At 35.3% G+C, this 23,361-nt stretch overlaps 1 long non-coding RNA gene across 1 annotated transcript in view; it reads right to left on the reverse strand.

Moving 5' to 3' along the window:
* LOC107518755 overlaps positions 1–23,361 on the reverse strand; it is a 285,466-nt gene that overhangs the window by 168,440 nt on the left and 93,665 nt on the right. The gene's annotated exons all lie outside the window — the stretch shown is intronic.

Genomic DNA, 23,361 nt, shown 5'->3' on the forward strand with positions numbered 1-23,361 from the left:
CATTGCTTCCCAAGGTACAAATCTTCCACAGCAGCAAAGGAACAACTTCACTACTGCTTTAATCAAGGCATCATAATCAACCTTCCCACTCATCCATATCATTTGACATTTTACATTAAATAATTATATACAAAAATTCGTAACATGTTTATATTGTTGTGATCAATTGTATGTTAATATTTAGAATAATAACTCAAGGCAGAAAAATAGTTTCATACTTAAAGCCTTTGCTCATATAAAAAAAATTTCAATTTATAAATGATTTTTGTTGCAGAGAAGTATGATAGGGTAATCAATAAAAGTCTTTCAAGCATAAAAGTATATTACATTAGGATAAAATTCTTTACTGAAAGTGGAATTGAAATGCAAGTTTAAGGCAAAAAAAGAACAGTGAGAAATTTTTAACTATCACATTGGATCTAATATATACATATATAATATATACAAATACACACATATACATATATATTTTGATAATGGTTATCAAACTACTTATATTTTTATATTGCTTTGAATACATTTAGAAGAATAATGGAAATTTTTATTTCTTAATGTCAAAATTTACAATATACTGGTAATTACATACTTCTTATTTTTAAAAGTTTTAGATTGATTATGAAAAGTTATAAATACTTATTTTAAAATGTGTGATGGGTCCTATTTTTAAGTGTTTTTTATTGGTACCTGGGCGAAAAAGAGACCACGGGTTTAAAGCTAAAAAGAGCTTTGAAGCTACTGGCTTCCAAGTCTTCCTTCCCCTCACAGAACCCTCCTCCCTTTACCTGTGTCCACCACTAGCTCCACCTGGTGGTTAAAATCAAGGATTTCATTCTCTGGTAAAAATCAAAGACCAGGAAACTTAAATTACTTCAGAGCAACAATCTGTGTATGTCACCGTCTCCCTGTCTGCATCCTAGAATGAGCCACACTAGTGCAGCTAGAGGATGCAGCAGGGAATGAAGGCCCCCAAGGAAGCAGCAGCAAGGCCATTGACTAGGTGGAAGAGGCCTGTGGAAGAGTGCGCTTTGGTTAAGACGACAAAGGTATTTTGAATGGAGACTGTGGCAGGCAGGACACTTCAGAAGACAAACAGCTCTAAAAGCAACACTATGGCTGGAGGTAGTGAGCAGCTCCATGCAAGGCCCGAAAGATGGAGCAGTCAACTGCGTAGACAGATGGAGTGGAACACTTGTGAGTCCTTCTGGGATCTTGTGAGAAGGGAGAGACTTGGGTTCAGTGATCAACGGTGACACTCTGAGCCAGAGGACATGCCAATATGGTCCCGAGGCCAATGCCTGTGTTCCTTGACAGTTATTGTCTTGTGCTGAAGACTTCCATGTTTGTGTGGGCCATGCTTAGACCATTTGTTCTGAATATGCCCTTAGGATCACTTTCACTCTCTCCCCCTCAATCCTTGCGTCAAAATTATACAGAGGACTAAGAAAATATTTACTTAAGGTTTAACACACACAATTGAGGGAAAAAATATCGAGATACTGAAATTTTTCATGTTGATTTTCTACATTAATGAAATTCCAAAAAATAATTACTTGACCTTCCACTTCATTTGCCTGTCTAGATCAGGCTGCCTCTACCTGAGGGAAAAACACTAGACCACATGTTCATGGCCATATGCAGACCACAATACTGCAGATTTAGTTCTGTCGAGAGCCATCATGGACAGGAACAAAGGGAGGTGTGATCGAGTATTCAGTATCATCAAAATGTATCCGTGACAATGCTTTTCCCTCTAACCCTCACATAAATGCACAAATTTTCAGATACTTGCCAGGATGTAAATTCATTTAAGATGGTAGAAGGTTATTTCTCCAACACAAAAGAGTCAAGAAACTAAGATTTTGAAATTTATTTCTGACCAAAGGAGAGTTCTCTGGAGTTCCCTTCGATAAATCTTTGTCTATACTTGGGAACTGTGTGCTGTGACGTGGAGAAAGGACCGCTACCCTGGAATCAGATGACCCCAATTCCAGCCCAACTCCACCATGGATTATTCGTGTTACTTTAACACCTTAGATACTTCCTCTTTAAAATGAAGATGGTGTCTGCTTCAATGGGTCGTTAAATAAGAATATAAGTAAAACTGGAGTCAGTTAATTTTTTCTTTCTTTGTGACACCTGAAAAGTATCACCATAGCATTAAGTGCTTGGATTTGAATTGGTCATTACTCGAGAGCAAAAGAACAATGAAATGAAATAGAAAAGAATAAGGACATTTTCATGGGTTCAGCAAAAAGACCAATGTTAGAAAAAGTAAAAACCTGCAAATTATATGAATCTAGGTTAATTGTTCAGAAGCTTTTTGTGGTTGCCATGAACACTTAGAAACTTAAATCACTTTCATTCATGAATATTAAATTGAATCCATATAATTTAGCCTAAGTTGATCCCCCAACATAAATAAATGAGTCACATAATGAGTCACATAAGTTTAGTAATTTTTTAAATGAAAGAATACTAAGAGGATGATATGATTTTAAAGAACAAGTTTTATCTTTTAGAAAGCAACTAAAGATTATAAAAATGCCAGTGGAAAATATTTTGGGTAATAATACTGATGATGATAATAATGTTTAGCCAAGACTTAACTGATATGGGTTATGTTCCAGGTACTGAGTGCTAAATATATTAGGGGCATTGGTGGACAGGTTTTAAATACATTAACTCCTTTCAGCCTCACAAGAACGCTATAGAATAGTCATTATTATTATAGCTACTGTTGTTGTTGTTCTTATTTCCACTATAAGAATGAGAGCATGAGGCCCAGAAAGTTATCTAACTAGAACAGGGAGGAGCTGGGAAGAAGCCCCAAAGTCAGTTTGCTTAATCACTAGCCAGTAATATTACTGGAAATAGTCTGTGAGACTCAAGAAAACTGGAAATAAAAAGTAACCTGCCAAAGAAATTTGTTTCCTTCTGATTCTTCTTCTATTCCATATCCCCATGATATAAGCACAGAATTTTTGTTAGAGCCAAGAAAAGGGGCATATTCTGCTTAAATCAATTTTATTAGTGTAAATTTAGTCATCCCCCCTTAGCAATATGATTTGAAACACTTATGAACATAAAAACACTGATAATATTTTCATTGTTTTTAGTATTACTGCTGAGAAACACAATATCAATGAAATACAAATATAATTGAGAAACTTTAAGACATACACCTATTTGTATTTTAATGTGCTAAATAAATCCTTTAGCATTTTATAAAATGCATGTTATAATAATAGGTTTCCATTTACCAAGTCAATACATGAAATGGTAACAATTTTCTGTAATACTCAAGACATGAAAAGGTAGAGATGTGATGAGTGAAGTTCTGGCTTGATTATTATTGTTTTTGGTATTATCGTTATTTCCATCTCCAATTTATGGTACTTTTCTCAGGAATTGTAGCCTGTTTAAGAAAGTAAATTCTATTTCCTTTGAGCAAAACAATCATTTCTAATCCTTGCCTAGGATGTCAATATGATCATCAGATTTTCAGTGACACTTTGAAAATTCAGCTTGCATGACTATCGATTTCTACACTACTATCTGGAAGCCCTCTTTAACTTGCAACACCATTCACAGGTCTCGAGTTATCATATACTCATGCTGTCATAGTAAAGGAGTGATAAAGGTTGGTTGGTTTATCTGGAGGAATAAAAAGAAAGCTCAAAATGATATAATCTCTTTCAAGGAATCAACTCAAATGTAATAGAACAACTGCATAGCAATGGTAATGATAAGAGCAACAACCGAATGAGCATTATTTAATGTCATAAACATTATCTGGACTTGGCCTAAAATTCCTAAAGGAAAGTGCCCACTTTGGATTTCTATCAGATTGAAGATTCTTTCAGTCATCAAGCCAATTTTGGTGCCTGCTTTGTACCAGTAGTGAGATAGGCACCAGGATCAAGTGGATCATCAGAAACCAGACACAGTCTCTGACCCTGTGGAGCCTCTGTCTGTTCACCCTGATGGAGACTGAATTCTGTGACACAGACCAAGGCATGGTGAACAATGGTAGATGAAGGAAAGCGATGGGAGAAACGGGAATAGAAAAAGATGGGCAGAAAAGAGTGAGAGTGACATTTGAAAGCAAGAAAGAAAAAAGTACCCCCAAAGACTCAGGAATACCCAGTACTGCCCTATTTATAAGAGTACCCTTCTTATAACTTTTTTATAATACCAAAACCTTTCATTATTACAGCAATCTTCTTGAGGAGCTTAATTTTATATTCTTGGGTTAATATTTATAGTTTCTAAGGCAAATAGTAAGTTCCCATATTTTGTTATATTAGCTGTCTTTTTCATTAAAACTAACATGCTGCAGAGATCAGGATATAACACTGAGGTGATAACAAGTGAATAACTGTAAATGTCAGCTTCTTATGAGGCCTTAAGAGCTTAATGAATGATACTGCATCAACAATGTGTGTAGATACAATATATACAATATATATATATTTTAATCAACATTATGTTATCTAAATTATACTTTAGAAAATTACTATAAGAAGGAAAAACAAAATCAATTTTTGTGTTGCTATAAAAATCATTTATATCTAAAATGGATAGAGTTTTACTATTAAATATAGCATATGTGTAATGCAAAATCTATATATTTTATACTTCGTATATTTAACAGATAACAGTTATGATTATTTAGAAAGATATATTTTTAGTCATTAGATGACTATGTCATTTAATTCACTAAAATTTTCTAATGTCTTTATTGTAATAAAATCGCTATATAGCATCTAACATAGCATAATATTCCCTCCATTCCTTTATAGTCTGTTCTTCAATTATTAATTAGAAAAATAAATTTTGTTCTTATTATTTATTTTAAGGTAACTACTTTGTGAAAATAATGTTAAATCTATGTCTCGGCCAAAATTTTTTACATGGATTGCTTTGACAGTAATTATGGAAAGTGTGATCAAATCAATATTGTTTACACAAAGAAAGCTAGCTATAGCATAGACACAGTATCGCTGGTGTTGTATCAAAGATGATTTAAATAGGATCCCCTAGCAATGGATAACATCAGTAAAATCATTGCTGGAATTTCAATAGTGAGTTAAACAAACATAAGCCCTGGCATCTTGGAGAATGCAGCCTAATGAGAGGAATAACAATATCAAAAATGGATCTTTATATTTGGGCATTATAGAAAGAACAGAAATGATTATAGGAAAATGACTCAACCTCCAGCCTATATGCTATACACAGTTTACAAAACGTTTCACATAAGATTTAACTTTGATGCTGTATCTTAAGTTACTATGGAGTTAGTGTTACTCTAAGTATGTTTCATTAGGTAGTTAGTTATATATTTCCAAGATGCCACTGATTATAAAACATACTATTTTGTTGTTCTGTTAGAATGAAAAAACACCAATTAAAGATGGCATGTCCTTGTTTGTAAGATATATTCTATTTTCAGAAATATTAAAGTATACCAAAAAAACGGTGTATTTTGGAATCAGTGAAATCCAATAAAGAAAATATCACTCAATTCTCCCTCTGGCCTCGCCTTTTTATCATTAATCCTTCCCCACCATTGCGCTTTGGTTCACATCCCGTATCCACTGTGAGATTAGTGACTTCCTTGAAGTTTTCTTTACTAAATTATGAAGAGTATGCACCTCTTTTTGCAATAGATCGAGATAGTCACTTCAGAGACTTTGCTTACTCACATCTCTCAGCCTTTCCATGACTGCTCCTAATGTCTGTAGCACAGATGGGTACAATTCTTGAGACTAAGGAAACTCATGCTTTCTAAAAGTGCTTCCTGCTAAATGTCCTGTTACTAAATTACCCCCTAGTGGACTGTTGTCACAGAGATAATGCTGGAGTGACTGATAGAGAAGAAAACAGTTTACTGTCTTAGGAATAAAGAATACAATAATGTGTTGCATAAAGTAAGTGTCAAGCTTCCTAGGCGCACAAGGGTCCATGCTGACCACGACACCACCGAATTGGAGTAAAGATCCTCTCTTTGGGTTTTCAATTCCTTCCTGTCATCCAACCTACTACCAGCTATGCTAAAGACCCTGGATATGTGGGAACTGCTTGTCCAAAAGGTGTGACAACCAGCACATCTCCAACACATTTCTAAGTAATTGATGCAAAACTAAGTAAAAAGTCAATTCTCCAGATATACTATCCCTTAGCAAAATTATATTTTGAGCTCAGAATGGCTTTTTTTAATCCCTGTATTTTATTTCCAATTCTGTTTTGTTTTGTTGTATTAAAAGAACATCTTTCATGTTGAATGCTACTGAAAGTCTCACTGAAAAGGCATCAGGGACTTTCTTATGTCCAATATTACATAAGTTGGCATTGTCCTGTCCATAACAGAGCAGGACATTAGCATTCCTATGTCTAACTACTTTGAGTTTACTTACAAGTAGAGTAATCTGCACGGTTCAATGTGTGGAGCACACTGGCCATTGGAATTTTGATTCCTTAGGTGGAATTTCCTGATATTCTAATGGCACTTTGCTAAAGAGAGAGAAAAAGTGGCCATTTTGAATCACAGGAGGTTCACTTCTAGCACTTACCCAGAGACATTTGTAAAATGGCTGGTGAGTGGAAAATATGTCACCTGGAATGGATGTCGCCTCGGAATTCTTTCAGGTCTGTTCTCATATCAAGGAAACTATCATTAGGGATAAATACCTATACTGCATTTTTAACTCAATTGAAGAGAAATCTATTATTTCTTTCACTCCCTGGATAAGAGAGAAAATATTCTCTTACAGTCTAACAACATAAATCATTCTTCCAATTTTTCAAATTTCAGGGAAACACCTATATTATATTGCAAATGAGACAAATTAGGAATCACAGAAGTAAAAAATTATTTCTATTTCTAAAATTCTACTTTGATTACAGTTAAAACCAAGGACAACTTACTTCAACATGCAGTGACTGGAAATGGTTCTGAGAGGATTCTGGCACAGCTGGGATTTGGGCCCATTTCGGTACATATCACTCTGGTGGGGTGGCAGGGAGAGATTCTCTAATTGACCTTTGTCATTTGCACATACTTCCGGCCTGGGGAGAGAGTCAGCAGAAACCAAACTACATGGAATTACTTTCCCAACAAGAAAGAGGAAAGTAGATACTACAAAAGTAATGGACGGACATAATAAAAATTCCCCTAAAGAGAGATATTTTGGTGACACTTGGATGTCCTTAACATGCTCCAGAAAAGAGGCAGCATGGTAATACTGCCTTCTAATGTCAGCTCAGTGAGTATGGCCTCCATACATCTCTTGAAATAAATGGAGCGTCATAACCCAAACATTCAGAGATCATCAACTGCTACCTGATTCCAGCCACACTGTTGGCTTAATATTTCTAAGTGGTATGGACGCTTGATCCATGCAGTAGAAACCTAGCAATGTATTAACTACCATTAACTAATTATTGTTAAATAATATTTAAAATAAAATCAATTCCCTTTGACTTAGATGCTTGTCCCGGAACTATAATATGACCTCTCAGTTTTGTAGGAGTTTATTTCAAAATAATTTTTGACCATCTTTTAGACTGGATGTGAAGGATATTTTAAATCTTTGCTTTAGTTAAGAATACATTCATGTTGCATTGAGAATTAAATGATATACCAAAAATATACTGAGATTCGTAAAGATCTCATTTTCTTGTCTTCTGAGAAAGCCAGCCTAAATAGTTAATGTAGACTAAATATAGTTTAAGAAACTAACTCATAAAGATATATGCACACCTATGTTCATTGCAGTATTATTTAAAATAGCTAAGAAAACGACTTAAGTATCAATCAGTGAATGGATTAAAAAGATATTTTACATACACACACAATGGATACTATTCAGTCACAGAAAGGTAAAATCCTGCCATTTTTGATAATGTGGATAAACATTGAGAGTATCATGCTAAGCGAAATAAGTCATACAGGAAAAGACAAATATCATATGATTTTGCTCATAGATGGAATATAAAAAACAAAAACAAAACAAACAAATAAAAACAAAACACACAAAACCAAATGCATAGAAGCAGACAACAGATAAGTTATCAGACAGGAAGGGGATGGAGGGAAAGTGAAACAGGTAAAGGGGGTCAATTTTGTGGTAACGAATGAAAACTACACTTTGGTGGTGAGCACGACGTAGTGTACAAATGTGTCGAATTATAATGTCCAACACTTGAAACTTATATGTTATAAACCAATGTTACCTCAATAAATAAATAAATAAAAATATTGAAAATCAGATCTAAAAAATCACTCATAATCCCACCTCTCTAATCCAGTCTTTATTAAAATTAAGTCACTTTTTTTCCTATTAAGTACATTATAAACAAGTCTATATATTGTTCTATAGTTTACATATCACTATTCTTAACACTGGCATAAAATTTTGATGATTTTATGTATATAATATAATTTACACTAATTTGGAAAACTAACTCAAAAATATTTGGCTGTTTCCTATATTTTTATTAACTTTTATGATTTGTGAGGGTTAATTTCTTGTTTCCCACCCATCCTAGAAATAAGGGCATTCTTCCTATGAGACAAAGATGGCAGGATATCTGCCTATCTCCCCATCCGAATGTCACTTTTAAACAATAAACTCTAGATCCAGAAAAAAGAAAGAAGCATCCTATTATATTAACACACAAAAGGAACATGCTGTATATGAATGCTAGAAAAATCAAGAACATCATTTAGAAAGAAAGTGTACTAGACTATGAATTGGAAAATATGCGCAGTACAATGCTGGGGAAGTCTCATAGAAATAATCACTGCCCTTTCCTGCTGTCAAGAGATAGGAGAATCGTTTGATAAAATAAATAATATTTATTTTTTGAATTATAAGTGATATATGTACTTTTTATACATTTTTAAAAATTCAGGAAAAATATATCAAAGCAAATATAAGCTCCCTTAAACCTACTATTCAGAGATAACTTTTAATATAACTTTTAATTTTCTTCTACAATTTCTATTGTAATGGTATAAAATTGGACATAGTTCTGTACATTCCCTTTGACACTTCATACTATGAGGATTGATTTTAAGCACTAGCATACTAATTTAAAAATGAGTGACATATTATGATAGACTGCACATTATGTCAGGGTAGCAAATCAAAGAATGATCTTCAATATACCCGCATTGAATATTTCTCTATAAAGTAGGCAAAGCAAATTCCTCTGATGTAGTCAGCAGGTAGCAGTCACAGAAGCAATGGATTCCTGATGTCGTTACTCTCTTTCCCAAGAAATAGTAAAAATACAGGACACACAGTAGGTCACCAGGGATGGGCTCATGGCCCACTAATGCTGCATAGCTCTATATATGCACAATGTGAAAAAAGATAATCATCTGTGTATTCTAAGGGCCTTAGTTCTAAGTGAAAACTCTAGAGTCAGAACCCCATACGACACCTGCCTGCCCACCCCCAAGCATTCCCCTGGGAGTAGAAACCCTCCCTGCAACACACACACACACACACACACACACACACACACACACACACCAGGTATCTAGTTTAATGGGCTCTTTCATAGTCTCCTGTCTTGAGTCTGATCTCTCCCAACCCAGGCACTAGAGCCACCTATCCCCACTACATGACTCTGACAAAGTGTTTTATGTAGTGGTAACCTTAGGAAGACAGGGCAAAGGACCAGAATTCTACTGGTTTGGAAATAAAATTTTTTAACCATTTGTGGACAACTTTACATTTCACATAGAGGTTAAGTCCTGAAAAAGCAGTCTAAACATAAAGTAAAATATTGTCTTTTTGTTTCTACGGAATGATGTCGGTTTCTCCTTAATATTCAGGAAAAAATTCTATTGTCAGTTTGCAGCTAGATGTGACAACTGCCAATGCAAAAAAGGAATACATGGTTTTCTTCCCACCCAGTGACGGCAATGTGGATGCTTCTGTGTAAGAATTTCCATAGGTGGAAAATTCAATATCTCTAGCTCTTACCTCTCCCTTGACCAATCTTTATAATTCTACACCTCTGTTTTGTCAATGTCAGTTGAGTATGTACACGCAACCTGTCCTCTTGGATTGGAACTTCTCTTTTGTTTAATTTTTACTGTGGCCATTCATGAAGCCTGCATCATGGGATTTGGAATTGGAGGTGGAGCCTCAGTCTTTACCAAATAGCTGTGTGACTCTAGATAAGTGACTGAATGTCCCTAAGTCTCAGTTTCCTCATGTGAAAATGGAATGAATAATGTCAAACTTCCTTACATTAGAGCTATTTTGAGGTTCTAATGAGATAATGTTTACCTGAAAATTTACTCACTAAAATGCTAATGTAATCATAGCTTCCATGCTTAAATCCTTGAATGGTTCCTCTCTCACTTTAGAATAGGGTCCAAAACACTTACGGAGTCCATCATTATCCTGACTCATTTCTACTTGGCCTTATCTCCTGCATCTCTGCTGGCATTAAACATTCCACACACACTAGCCTAACTCATTGAGTCAATTTATTTTCAAACATGAAATGGTGTAGGGGTCCAGTGAGTCAAATCGACTATCTTTTCAAAACATCTGCTACCTCAAGGCAAGGTCTTCCAAACCTTGCCTCCAAAATGGCCTTTTAGGGTATGATTCACAATTGCCAAGCCTATGCATGCTGTTATGCAGATATTGAGAAAGATCATTTGAATACCAAAAACATAATATTAATATTAGTGATCTTGGTATTATGACTATATGTCTGGCCTCCCTAAAAGATCATTTACTCATTTCAAAATCATTTCTAAATCAACAGGTGTTATGCCCTGTTTAGCTAATTCAGAGTGGAGTCAACAGCAGACGGATAAACAGCTTGGCATCTGGCTTTGGCCCTACTGTAGAATTGCCAAGAGAAGCCCAAGCATCCTGCATCACCTGCCTTTTCTAAGGCTTCTGTTGTCATACGAATGGCTTATTTTTTGGTTCCAGCAATGCTTGAAATTGGCTGTCTGGTATCACAGAATGCCTGACCCTGACCAGGGGGCAAATGTCAAGCCATGCCAGAATGCACAGCTTGGTTTCAAAGTGACTAGCAAAATTTACTTCTTAGGAGAAGGGCATTGTGCTGGTTTGATGCCAAGAACTATGGAAAATTATTCCATTCTTAATTTAAAAGTTTGCTTTATTGTTTGCTGGTCAGCCATAGTAAATACTGAAATTATAGAATTACACTCCATATTTTTATCTTTTCTCCTACCTTAAGTCACTGCATTCATCAGACCTGAGTGGATACAAAGCACTCGATGTAGTCTGACTTTGCTATAGTTTGTCTTCAGTCAGATTCCCTAGAAGCAGAGCTTGAAATGAGTGTTCTTGGGCAAGTAATCTATTGAGGTAGTGCTTTTGAGAACTAAAGGAAGCAGGCAGGGCAGGGAAGGAGTTGAACAATGACATAGCTTCAAGAGCAGTCTGATCTCAGGCCGATCCCACTGGGAGTTTGGGAGCATAAATTGAACCTCACAGGTTGTGTCAACCAGAGGCAAGAAGGCTGCTGGGCTGTCACCCTCCCATGTCAGCTAGCTATTGACCCATGGACCTCCCAAGCCCTTCAGGCAAATTGGCTATTATCAGCGAAGAGCCAACCTCCAAAAAAGCGCAGCTATGAGCTGTGAGCAGCCAACACCCACAACATCTGGGGATGGGTACACCAGCCTCTTAATGGAATCTGGTCAGGGCACAAAATATACTCATTTTATGGGCCTATTATACTCGTCTCATAAATCTTTGCCATCGTAATTATTTTAATATTGTTCTGACCGTTGTTTTTGGTAAGGAAGCCTATATATAAGTAAGAACTATCTTTGAGTTCTAAACTGGGCCATACCTATTCCCATCTCTTAAAAATAGCAACTGAGAATTTGGAAAAGATATAATTTACTTTTATCCTAGCTATTACAGAGAGCTGATCATGGTCTATAGGAAATTGATATAAAATGAGGGATATATAACAGTGTTTTTCCTAAGTACTTTATCTCTTTTCCGCTATTGTTACTGCAAAAGATTATTCTAAGAAAACAAATAAATTAAAAGCTAGCCTGTTCTTCAAGACTCATAACCTGTAATGATAAAGTAATGATTTATTTCACCAGTTAGAATCCCATAGAATTCATCTTTATTTCAGAGGAGCTAGTCTAGAATTGCAATCCTGAATGTGAACTACAGTGTATTACATGGCATTTTACTGAAAATAGTTTTATTAAAGTCCAATGATTTAAATGGCTATTCAAATCCTTGTATCCCTGTCTTTTTTTGAAAGTTTTCAGCCACTCAATTACGGTTGTTTCTAATGTTCTCATATCCAAATACTCAAGAGCATTTTTCCTGTTTTGCCAGATTTTTTCAAGCTTAAGTAAATAGACATTTTAGATTTTACTTCTCATCTAACATTTGTTTTATTTTGTTTTATCCTGCAGAAGACACCATGGCACTAATCGGCCAAACTGTGAGTGAGGACACTTGCAGCCAATCCTGAATCTACATCAATGCCTTGGGCATGATTGCAGACATGTTGAAACATTACGGATTACACGTAAGTGAATGAATCAACGGATTAACCTGGGATCTTACACCATTGACGAGTAGAGAAATCATCTCCATACCTTAACCCTCCCACGTGTGCTAGAAGCAGAGAGAGCTTTACCTCAAAGAAAATGAAGTTTAATTTGTGTTCTTTCCTTGCTCCTATCCTATCTGAAGCTTGGGAGGGACCCTATGATGATTTCACATGTTCATCTATTTTTTAAATTTTTTAGAAGCAGTATATTTAAGATTCCTTTTCATAAAGATGACTCTAAATATGAGAGAGTTCATATCCTACAGAACTTGGATTGTGCCATGCTTAGCCGCTACCACGGTCACATTTTTCCACCTAGGTAGCCAAGTTGGGAGGTGATGAGTACAATTTATTCTATTGTCACTTGAGGTCCACATCTTCTGAGGCAGAAGATTCAGAGCCTGCTTTCATCGATTCATCATCCCTATGGCTAAAATCTTTACTTAGCAATCATTAGCATGTGGTGGTATCCCCACCACATCTAATAAGAATAACACCCTGCAAGGCACTGGAATGCTCAGCCTTCATGGTCTCTTTTGGTTTCCTGCCCTGCTTGAAATGACAGCCAGGTGAGGGGCTCCCAAGCATTTATCTGAGGTTGCAAGATTGCCTTTTTATTAGTGTGTCTGCAACACCTGAGTCTGCATTTGCCATTTAAAATTAAAAGGCTGCAGCATTTTAGATCCAGTCATAAGGCTGCCAATTAAGATATCATTTGTCTTTGCATAAAAATCATTTGGGGCTGTTTTTCTTCTGTCCCCAGGCTCTTATTTACTGTAAATTTCCAGCAGGCAGTATAGACAACAGCTGCTCAACCTATTTGAAAACTATCCAGCACAGATTCATTTGCAAATGGACACTAAATACATACTCATTGATGATATGTGATGATTTGGGCAAGATTTTCATTAAAGATGTTTGATGAGGATCAAATCTTTATGAAAACACTTCAGAGCCAGGGTGACTTTTCCAGCATCACGGCTGAACCACTTCAACAACCAATAGATATGGAAATTCCTACTGTTTACACCAGCTCCATGATTACACAACGCTTCTGAAACTTGAATCCATTCATGGAGTTGGAAAATATGTTTTAAAGTATGAGAAGAACTAAAAATGATTTCTACTCCTCTAACTAGGAAACAGAAATACTAATTTTGTTCGAAGAAAATCACTCACCAGCGTAAGCTCCTCAGCTTACACATTAAATTCTGCTTTGACTAGAGCTCCTCATTTACTATTTTCAACAAAACATATTCCAGTAATATATTTTAAAACAGGAAACATATGCCGAGACTTAGAACAATCAAATGACTTTAAAACAGTTGTCTTTCCCACTCAGGTAATGCTTGTTTCTGTAAAAAATAAATAAAATAAAATAATAAAATAAAATAAATAAAATAAAATAAAAAATAAAATAAATAAAATAAAATAAAAAATAAAATAAAACAAAACAAAACAAAACAAAATAAAATAAAATAAAATAAAATAAAATAAAATAAAATAAAATAAAATAAAATAAAATGGAAAAGCCAAACACTTTCCTTTTTTCATCCTATCTTGAGTTGATAGGCCTGAAGCTACAAGTTTTTTCTGCTCTGTCTCTGCTGTCTAGGGAAAGCTTGGATTTCATTTTGAGGTCATGTGGTGGAGGCAGTATAATTTTATAAAATCAAAGGAGGATGAACCTGAATGCCTGTACTCTCTTTTCCCCCTCTGTTTGTGTGGATAAGGACAGAGGGCTAGGTCGCTCTGATTGCACATTCCAAAGGAAGCCCCTTGGCCTTCTCTCCTGATCTTCCCTTTGAGCGTTCCAGAGCTCTGGAAGCGGCTCGTCTCTACCCCACAGGCTCTATCATCAGAATTTTGATGTTCAAATTAAAGTTACACACTTGGGAACAAAATAGCAAATCGGGTCACTAGTTCACTGTTGTTGTTAAGTATGATGGTCAAAAATAGTAGATCCATTGCCATTTATAACAATATAAAAATAGGATATTAGGGGCCTTTTTTTGGTCATATCTTAATTAATTTTAGTAATTAGACTTATTTATAGGAATCCCCTGTGATCTGTAAGTAGTGAAAGCTGACTCTCCTGCTCCTCCGTCCCTCGGGAAGGGAAAGAACAGGTACATGTTAGAATTTGCACGGCTCAGAGCAGTTCAGTTTCCAAGGCAGGCAGCAGCTTAGCACTGTAATCCATACCAGTTACTGTTGCAGAATGGCTGCTCAGTTCACACTTTATCTGAAAGTTTGGGGACTCAAGAGAAATAATAGCCTCTTCCCCAGGACTCAGAACTCTGGACGATGATACATACAGCAAATAGCACACAGAGTATGAGCAGTCACCGACACCACCTGGGAGACAACAACCCATGACCACTCAGCAGCTACTTCACCCCATAATACTGAGAGGACCAAGCTGTACACCTCCCCAAAGCCCTCAAACTCACGGTAACCTTTGACCCATGGCAGATACAAAAGAGAAGAAGAGCCTGAGGGGAATCACATGTTTGAAGATTTTGAGGTGGCACTGGCAGAAGTATACAGAGTATCCTCTATTCAAATAATTTTGAGCTAACAGAGCCACTGAAATGTCACAGAGAGGTTTAATGGGAAAGAAGGCTGGTTATTTACATTCTTTTACTAAGGACCCCAAAATACTATTATTACTGCTTATATTGCCTAAACAGAGCATTACTCACAATACAACTTATCAATTAAACATGTAGATATTTGAAGTGTTTTTCATATGCAAAGAGTCAGTGACAGATAACAACAGGAGTGATAGCAACAGCTAAGACATGCTGAGCACTTAGCGAGCGATGGGACCTGGCCTAAGGGCCATGTACATTATTTTATTTGACCCTCATGACAGTTCTATAAGGTAATAGATAACTATTGGCCTTATAGTTAAAATACTGAGTTTTTATCCCTACTCTCCCACTTATGTATGGTGTGTCCTTGTATAAGTTTGTGTGACCTTGTACAAGCCTGTTTCCCCACATGAAAATTAAAGACCTCATTACCTTCCTTTCAGACCCCATAGGATTATTGCGAAGATCGAGAGACAAAGGAAAGCTTTCTATGAACTAATAAATTCACAGGTAAAATTATTTTATTATCCGCAGAATAAGGTATTTTTTTGTTATCATGGATGACATACAACATTACATTAGTTTCAGGTGTGCAACTTAGCAATTTGACATTTATATATTTAACGAAGTAAGGACAAAGTATTTATGCATCCACTTGTAGTCATTGGCTATTTTTTTAAAGAAAATGTTTTAAATGCATCAGTGTTTGCTTAAATATGGAAACCTTCCTGTTAGTGTATGTGTCATAAACCTCTTTTTACGTAGCCCACCAAAATGGAGAGAGCACATAACACCTGTTAGGGTTTCCATGAAGTGTGTAAAAGCTTTCACAAAAGCCGAGAAAGTTTTGTGAAAGCTGCAGGTGGTAAAATCATAGATTCCATCTAGGCTTTATTTTAATAAGTTCCTTTAAAGAGGGCTTTTCATTATATCCCACAGCTATTTAAAAGGTGTTTTAATAAACACTTCTTTAACAGCCACCAATCTTTTTCATCAACTCCCTATGTCCCAGAGAAGTTATCAGCATCAACTTGCTATATCTTAAAAGTATTCATTAACCAGGGCTAATTATTTGGGAATTGGGCCTCTCTTTCTACTTCGGGTTCTTAATCAATGATTCTGCAGAGAGTTGCTTCACAGTGTGGGGTTTTGTGGGCTGTGTTTTTTTCTTCCCTTTTGGGTCACACTAGGGCTACTTCTGTGAAATTCAATTAGAACCTTATAATAGTTCTCTGTAAATTTCATTACTTCAAAAACAACCGGTAAGATCCTGAAAGGAACCTACAACTGCTGGAGAGAGTTTATTAACACTTTGTCAGAAAATGTGTTTTTGTCTTAGGCAGATCAATCACACCCATTTCAATTGGCAAGTCCCTCCAACTCTTAATGTGAAGAACACAGACTTCTCTAGTGCCCTCAAAAATTGTTTAAAACACCCAGTTCTTCACAGCCGTAACACCAATGGGGTAAATTTTCCACTTTCAACTTGAAAAAAAAAAAACAAAAAAAAATCTCTTTTCATTTGGCATAACAATTATCTAAGGACCATAGATGAGTTAGGAAAAAGAAAGGGGATTATTTTAGAGTAAAGAGCCTAGAGAGAAAGAAAATTCTGTAAACTTAACAAGATTTAAAACTCATTTGCCATACTCTTTAACAGAAAGCAGAGGGGAAGCCAGCTCAGCAAATCAATGCAATTATGAGCATATTAAAATACACACACAGGAAGCAAAATGATCAAAATTAGGTAATATCAGCATTTAAAATGTAACCTGCATTCAACAACCTGCTACTTAATATTTTGTGCTTATGTACAAATAGAAAATTAGAGATAGTTACTTTAAGAAATGATTAAATTTTAAATGATAACTTTAATAAACTGGGTAATAACAGCAAGTAATAAACAAGACCAAAAAGAAAACACACAAATACAAAAAACCCTCAATTTTACCAATCTCCAACATGATCTTTTATTGCCCCCAAACTCTAATAAGCTAATTCCTTCTAAAATCACTGCAACATACAACTATAAGTACTCAGAGGAACAAAACATTAAGATTGAATGGCAGCAGCCTCAGGGTGGACATCATAATCTGTGTGGACAAGAAAAGAGGTTGATAAGGAATCTGACATAATAGAGGGATTGTGAGCTGAATACAGTCACATTCAGGCAGTACTGGGATTGGGGAAGCCACAAGTAGTGATAAGGAGACTGAAGGACTATTTCTACAAAATTAAAGGCATCATTTTCTATAGACAGAGCTGGCTATGCAACTGTTAGTAAATATGCTTCTGATAGCTAGTTTGTGGTCTTTGTTTCTGCTTTCTCTTCTAAAATTGTAAGATATTAAAAAACAGAAACACAGTGTCAGTTTCCATTGTAACAAAATCCTTTACAGCACCTATGTTAAATTTGTTTGATGGACCAGCTGGCTTATCAGTATGGCAAAAATTTTGTTAGTATTTACAGAGCAATAAAATCAGTAACAATCATGTCAACTTCTATTCACTGTATGTATGGTCTCTACATCAAAAAGGTATCACTTTAGCTGAAGAGTATTGCTTCTAATTGCTTCAGAGTCATGCAAATAATAAAGAATCATACAATGATTTTTTTCCTTAATACTGTCTAATAATAAATATTTATATAATGCTTTATAGTTCATAAAGTGTTGTTCTGGGATATTATCCCATTTAATCTCGCTCAATCCCAGAATATATTTTGTCAAGCCTCTGTTAATTTTTGCAGTAACTTCCTTTTCTGTATCTTCACCCTACTTTAACCTTCAAGTGGCCAGAACTTTAAAAAAAAAAAAAAAAAAAAAACACTCACAAATATCTGCAATCACTGAATTATAATTTACACTTCAGTTCCTTCAATTAATTTGTAGGTTGTTAGCACATTTAACTCCCTGACCATGTGTATCAATTTGGTAAACTATTGGAAAAAAATAAGTCTGTAATGTCTTTGGTGAATCTTTCCTTTTATGATAGTTTTCTTTCACAAATAGCCTCTTTAACGAAATAACTGAATTATGGAAAAAAATGATAGGTTTACTCTTTCATACCCACCACACACTGACATTCATTCACCTACTCTGGTGCTACTCACAGGCTGGTTCTGACTACAAGCACAAATATGTTTGTCATCTGTCCATTTAAATAAATAAGCTTATGGGTCCTGCTCTCAGAGAGTTTATGCTCCAGAACAGTTCTTAATTGATAAGAATTAGCTGGTACCCCTCTTTTATGTGCTATCTAGGGCAGAGATCCTGAGTAATCTGAGCTAAATTTGGAAAATTCCATTCCAACCATTTTATGGACAACTGACATACATATTTGGGCCTTCTCAAATTCCCCTCTAGAATCTCTCTTATCTAAGCCTCATTTATCAGCACCTCTTCTCTTTTTTTCTTTAACTATATCCTTTCTCCTCAATAGTGATACTCAAGTGTGGTCCTGGGACAAGTAGCATCATCTAGGGAAATTAAAAATGAAAATTATTGGGCCCCATCCCAATGCTACTGAACCAGAAACTCTGTGGGTAGAGCCAGCAATCTGTATTTTAATAAACTAGCCCTGTATGTGATTCTGACACATGCTAAATTTTGAGAACCATGTCCACAGATTATCTTATCCAATGAAAAAATATCAATATCATGGCACAATTATGACTCTTAAATATGTATATCTCTCACATGAACCCTCCCCTGGACTCCAGATAGTATACCTAACTACTAGCTTAATACACCCACTTAATGTCCATCAACATCTCAAACTTAATGTCACCTAAAAATATTTCTTAGTTATTAACTTCTCTCGAGTTTGTCCTCCTGCGTTCTTAGTAAATAAACAACACTATCATTTATTCAGTTGCTAAAACTAAAAACTTAGAATTCATTTTTGATTCCTTTCTTTCACTCATCCCCTCATCAAATTCATTAGCGACTCCTGTTAACTCTGTATCCAAACCTTATTCAGATCCAATTATTTCCATCTCTTCTTCCTCGATGTTGCTACTTTAGTCAAAAGCACTATCCAATAAGATAGGATCAGCAAAACTCAGAGAAGAAAACTATAAAACAGAGAAATTTGAGCAATGTAATTTCATAAACATTAAAGAAGAAGAGGATCTCAGGTAGGAAGCACAAATCAATATAAATCTCTAAGTATGTCAAGAAAGAAGACAGAGAAAAGTAGTTGGTAATGCCTAAGAGGTCAAGGTAGAACTTAAAAGACTACATAGATTGAAGTCATGCATAAAAAAATATTTTAAGGAAGAAAAGAGAGAAGGCAAGAGCTGGATGTGACTGTTTCAAAAAATTAGTACTGAGGGCATAGACTAAGGTAGGAGAAATGACTAAAAATGTGAGGAGGGAGACAAGGGTTTGAACAGTCACTACAAAGCCAAATACTAAAACAACATAGGAAAGAGAAATAAGCAATTTAGTTAACCTTAATGTGAATCTGTGTTCTGGAGTACCTGACCTTTGTGCAGAAATGTGTCCAACAGAATATATAGGATGGTTCTTTTCATGGTAGAGCCTCTGATCGCTTAAGTATTAGTATGGATCATCACATGAATTATTTTATTTACAGCACCTGGCATCAACCACAAAGGCAATGGAAGTGTTGGACTTTTTTACCATACAAAGTTTGCACTAGAAAATTATATCACAAGGAATACAGCCCTAGCATTTCCAATTACATGATATTTTTCACTTCTTTGCTAACTACTTATATTGTTGTTTGGAAAAAATACCTATTCTAGCATCAAAGCATATCAGAAAGATAATTTTTAGCTAAAATAAAAATGAGAGAAAATTTCATGGATGAGAAATGAACCTCAACACAAAACTAGAGTCATAAGCTGACCAAAGGTAAAGCTAAATGCACATTACAAAATAATAATACAATTTTACCTCAAACTTAAAGGTTATTTGATTTACCGAATCTGCAGTGACAAAGATAATCACTTCTTTTTTGGGATAAACCTGTTTTCTTATTTATGCATTTAATTCACTTCAATTGAATTACTTCTGTGTCCCTGGCCTTGTGTAGGCGTCATGGTGCTGATGTTGGCACCCAGGCAGCACACGACAGGCTGAAAGGCCGCCGGAACCAGCACAACCAGCGAGTGCTGCATCACGACTTCTGAAATCCAAGAAGGGGCAGCTAAACCAGACCGAAGGAGTGAGTGAGAGAAGGCTAAATGCTGCTTCCCCAAGGCTACGTATTAGTTTTCAAGATGAAAGGAGAGGATGTCCTGACCTTCCTTTCTTCATATACATGGAATCCCTTTATATAAATGCTGCTCAAAGTAAGGTGAGTGGACTGGAGCTGATCCATAAACTATTTCTGGTCCAAGATCAAGTAAATACAAAACTTAAGAGTAAGAATAAGTTTGTTGAATCTAGTAATAATTTAGGATTTGTATTTTGTATCTATTTTCTTTTATCTCATGCTAATAATTCACTTTCATTTTATTTTTCAAAAGTACTGGTCTGTGATAAATTGGGAAATTAAAAAAAAAAAAAAAAGAGCCAAAAACGTCCATACAAAAACCTGTACACAAATGTTATAACTAAATTTTGGAAGATATTGATTGCTAAAAGTTGGAAGAAACCAAGATGTCCTTGAGTATATGAATGAATATAAAAATTATGGTACATCCGGATAATAAAATATTATTCAGTGCTAAGAAAAATGAGCTATTGAGCCATGAAAAGACAGGAAAGAAACTTCAATGCATATTAATAAGTATAAAAAGTCAATCATACTGTACGATTCCAACTATATGACATTCTATATGACAGTAAAATGACCAACGGTTGCCAGAGGTTAGGGGTAGGGGGGGATGAATAGGTGGAATTTTTAGGTCAGAGAAACTATTCTATATGATACTATAATGGTGGATACATGTTATTATGCATTTGTGAAAAACGTAGTAAGTACAACACCAAGAGTGAACCCTAACATAAACTGTGGACTTTGGGTGGGTGATAATGAATGATGTGTCAATGTAGGTTTATCAATTGTAACAAATGTACCACTGTGGAGCAGGTTGTTTTTGGTGGGAAAGGTTGTTCATATATGGAGGCAGGGAGTACGTGAGAAATCTCTATACTTTTCATTCAGTTTTGCTATGAACCTGAAACTGCTCTAAAAAATTGTCTGCTAAAAAAAATTCTGGTCTTTTGCTGTAGATAGTTTGAGAGACACTGCTTTATTTTCATTATCCTTTGACCTCAAACTCTACTAACAACTCTGGAAACATAGTAACGCCTTCTGAGAGCCCAGAAGAATGAGGGGTTGGAGTGATTATTCACTACATGCCACAAAGCTTTTTGTAAAAATTGACAATAATATAATTCAAACATTTTAGAAATATGTTGGGTAAAATATGAATGCCCATCATAACCCTTAGTCCCATGGACATCAAGAATCATCAGTATAATATTACTTTACTATTTTTAACTTGGTAGGATAGTTTTATATATACTTGTAATTTTTTCTTTTATTTTATCTTGCACATTTTTCCATGCAAATACAAAATATATATATATATACATAACTGTAAAGAGGTAACACTTATTGAGTATCAACTATGTGCCAGAAATGTTCTAAAATTTGCTTCTCATGAAACCCTTTGAAGTAAATACTATTATTATGACTATTATACAGATGAGAAAACTGAGGCACAGAGATATAAAGTAATCTGCTCAAGTTCACACAGCTATTAAGTGGCAGATCCCAGCAACTGAAGTATATATAGTTCTACTTTTTTCTTTTTAACGACTACTCAGCGTTTTTATTTTTAATTTAGTTATTTATATCTTAAAAGACATTTGGATTATTTTATTTTATTTTACTATTATAATTAATGCTGCAACAATCTGTACATATCACTTTATTCATGTATATTAGTGTTTCTATACAATAAATTCCTAGATTTAGAATGCTAGGTGAAAGGATTTAATACATTTTGTTTATAACAGAGGTTAGGAAATTGTCCTTCAAAATGCAGTATCAATCAGAGGGTAGGGAGGCAGTGGGTGGAAGGAGGTAGATGAGTTAAAGAAATCTAACTATAGTCAGTGGACACACAATGCAATATATGTATATGCCTTACTGCTAAATTATACACCTGAAACTTACTGGATTTCCTTAACGAGTGTCACCATAATAAAAAATAAATAAAAATAAATATAAATAAAATAAAATAAAAATAAACACACAAAAAAGAAACAAAATGCAGTATCATTTGACACATCAATCATGTATTGAAGTTCTCAGTTATTTATCCTTTACAAACACCATATTATCATTATCATTTAAAAATTATTTTCCACCTGAGAATAAAAAGTATCTTATTGTTATAGAAATCTTAAAGCTCTGTTATAAAGATGTGAAATTTCTGGAGATGGTTGTATATGGCATCTGGGCTTGTGAGTCAAACTCCTCTTTCTCACTCCTGCTCTGCTCTGCTCTGCTCGGGGAAAGAAGAAAGACACAGATTTCCCTGAGACACTTTCACACTAACTACAACTCACAGGGTTGGGCCAAAACTAGCCTTGCTTTTGGAAGGTACTAATTTAATTGTCATCCAACTTGCCGCACTCAGCCTCCTGTCAGTCATTCATCACAGGGCTCTGGTTTGATAAATTTGCTAAGGGATCCACAGAAAAGAAAAAAAGTGATTAAAATAAAACAAAACAAAATGAAACCTATCGCCAAGCAGTATTCATTGCTTTTCCTCTTCAGTGTCCTCTACCTTGAGCCCACCAAATATTTTGTATGACATTTCTTCACTTGAGCTGTTTTTTGCCCTTTAAATGGCATCTTAGCATTCAAGGTCCTCTGGCTGTCTTCTTTCCCCTCTTCCTTTGGCTGATGCTTTTCCAGGAAGTTTGTGAAAGGCTTGACATTCACTAAGTCTAAAGTATTCTGGTGATACCAAAGGTAACAGAAATGTTGGTGTGATTAGCACTGTGCAACATTATGTCTCTTTAGCATGGTTTGGCTCAGGTTATAGAACCTGGGCAGCTGTAACATAAACAGAGCTGTGGCCATTTGCCTTCTATTTTATGATCATCCTGTTTCATTACTTTGTGCTTTCACTACACCGTGGCCTAGCAGTCTGTAGCAGCAGGCTAGAGAGATAAGG

This window comes from Rousettus aegyptiacus, unplaced genomic scaffold, assembly GCF_014176215.1.
Source record: "Rousettus aegyptiacus isolate mRouAeg1 unplaced genomic scaffold, mRouAeg1.p scaffold_m13_p_13, whole genome shotgun sequence".
Taxonomy (NCBI): Eukaryota; Metazoa; Chordata; class Mammalia; order Chiroptera; family Pteropodidae; genus Rousettus; species Rousettus aegyptiacus.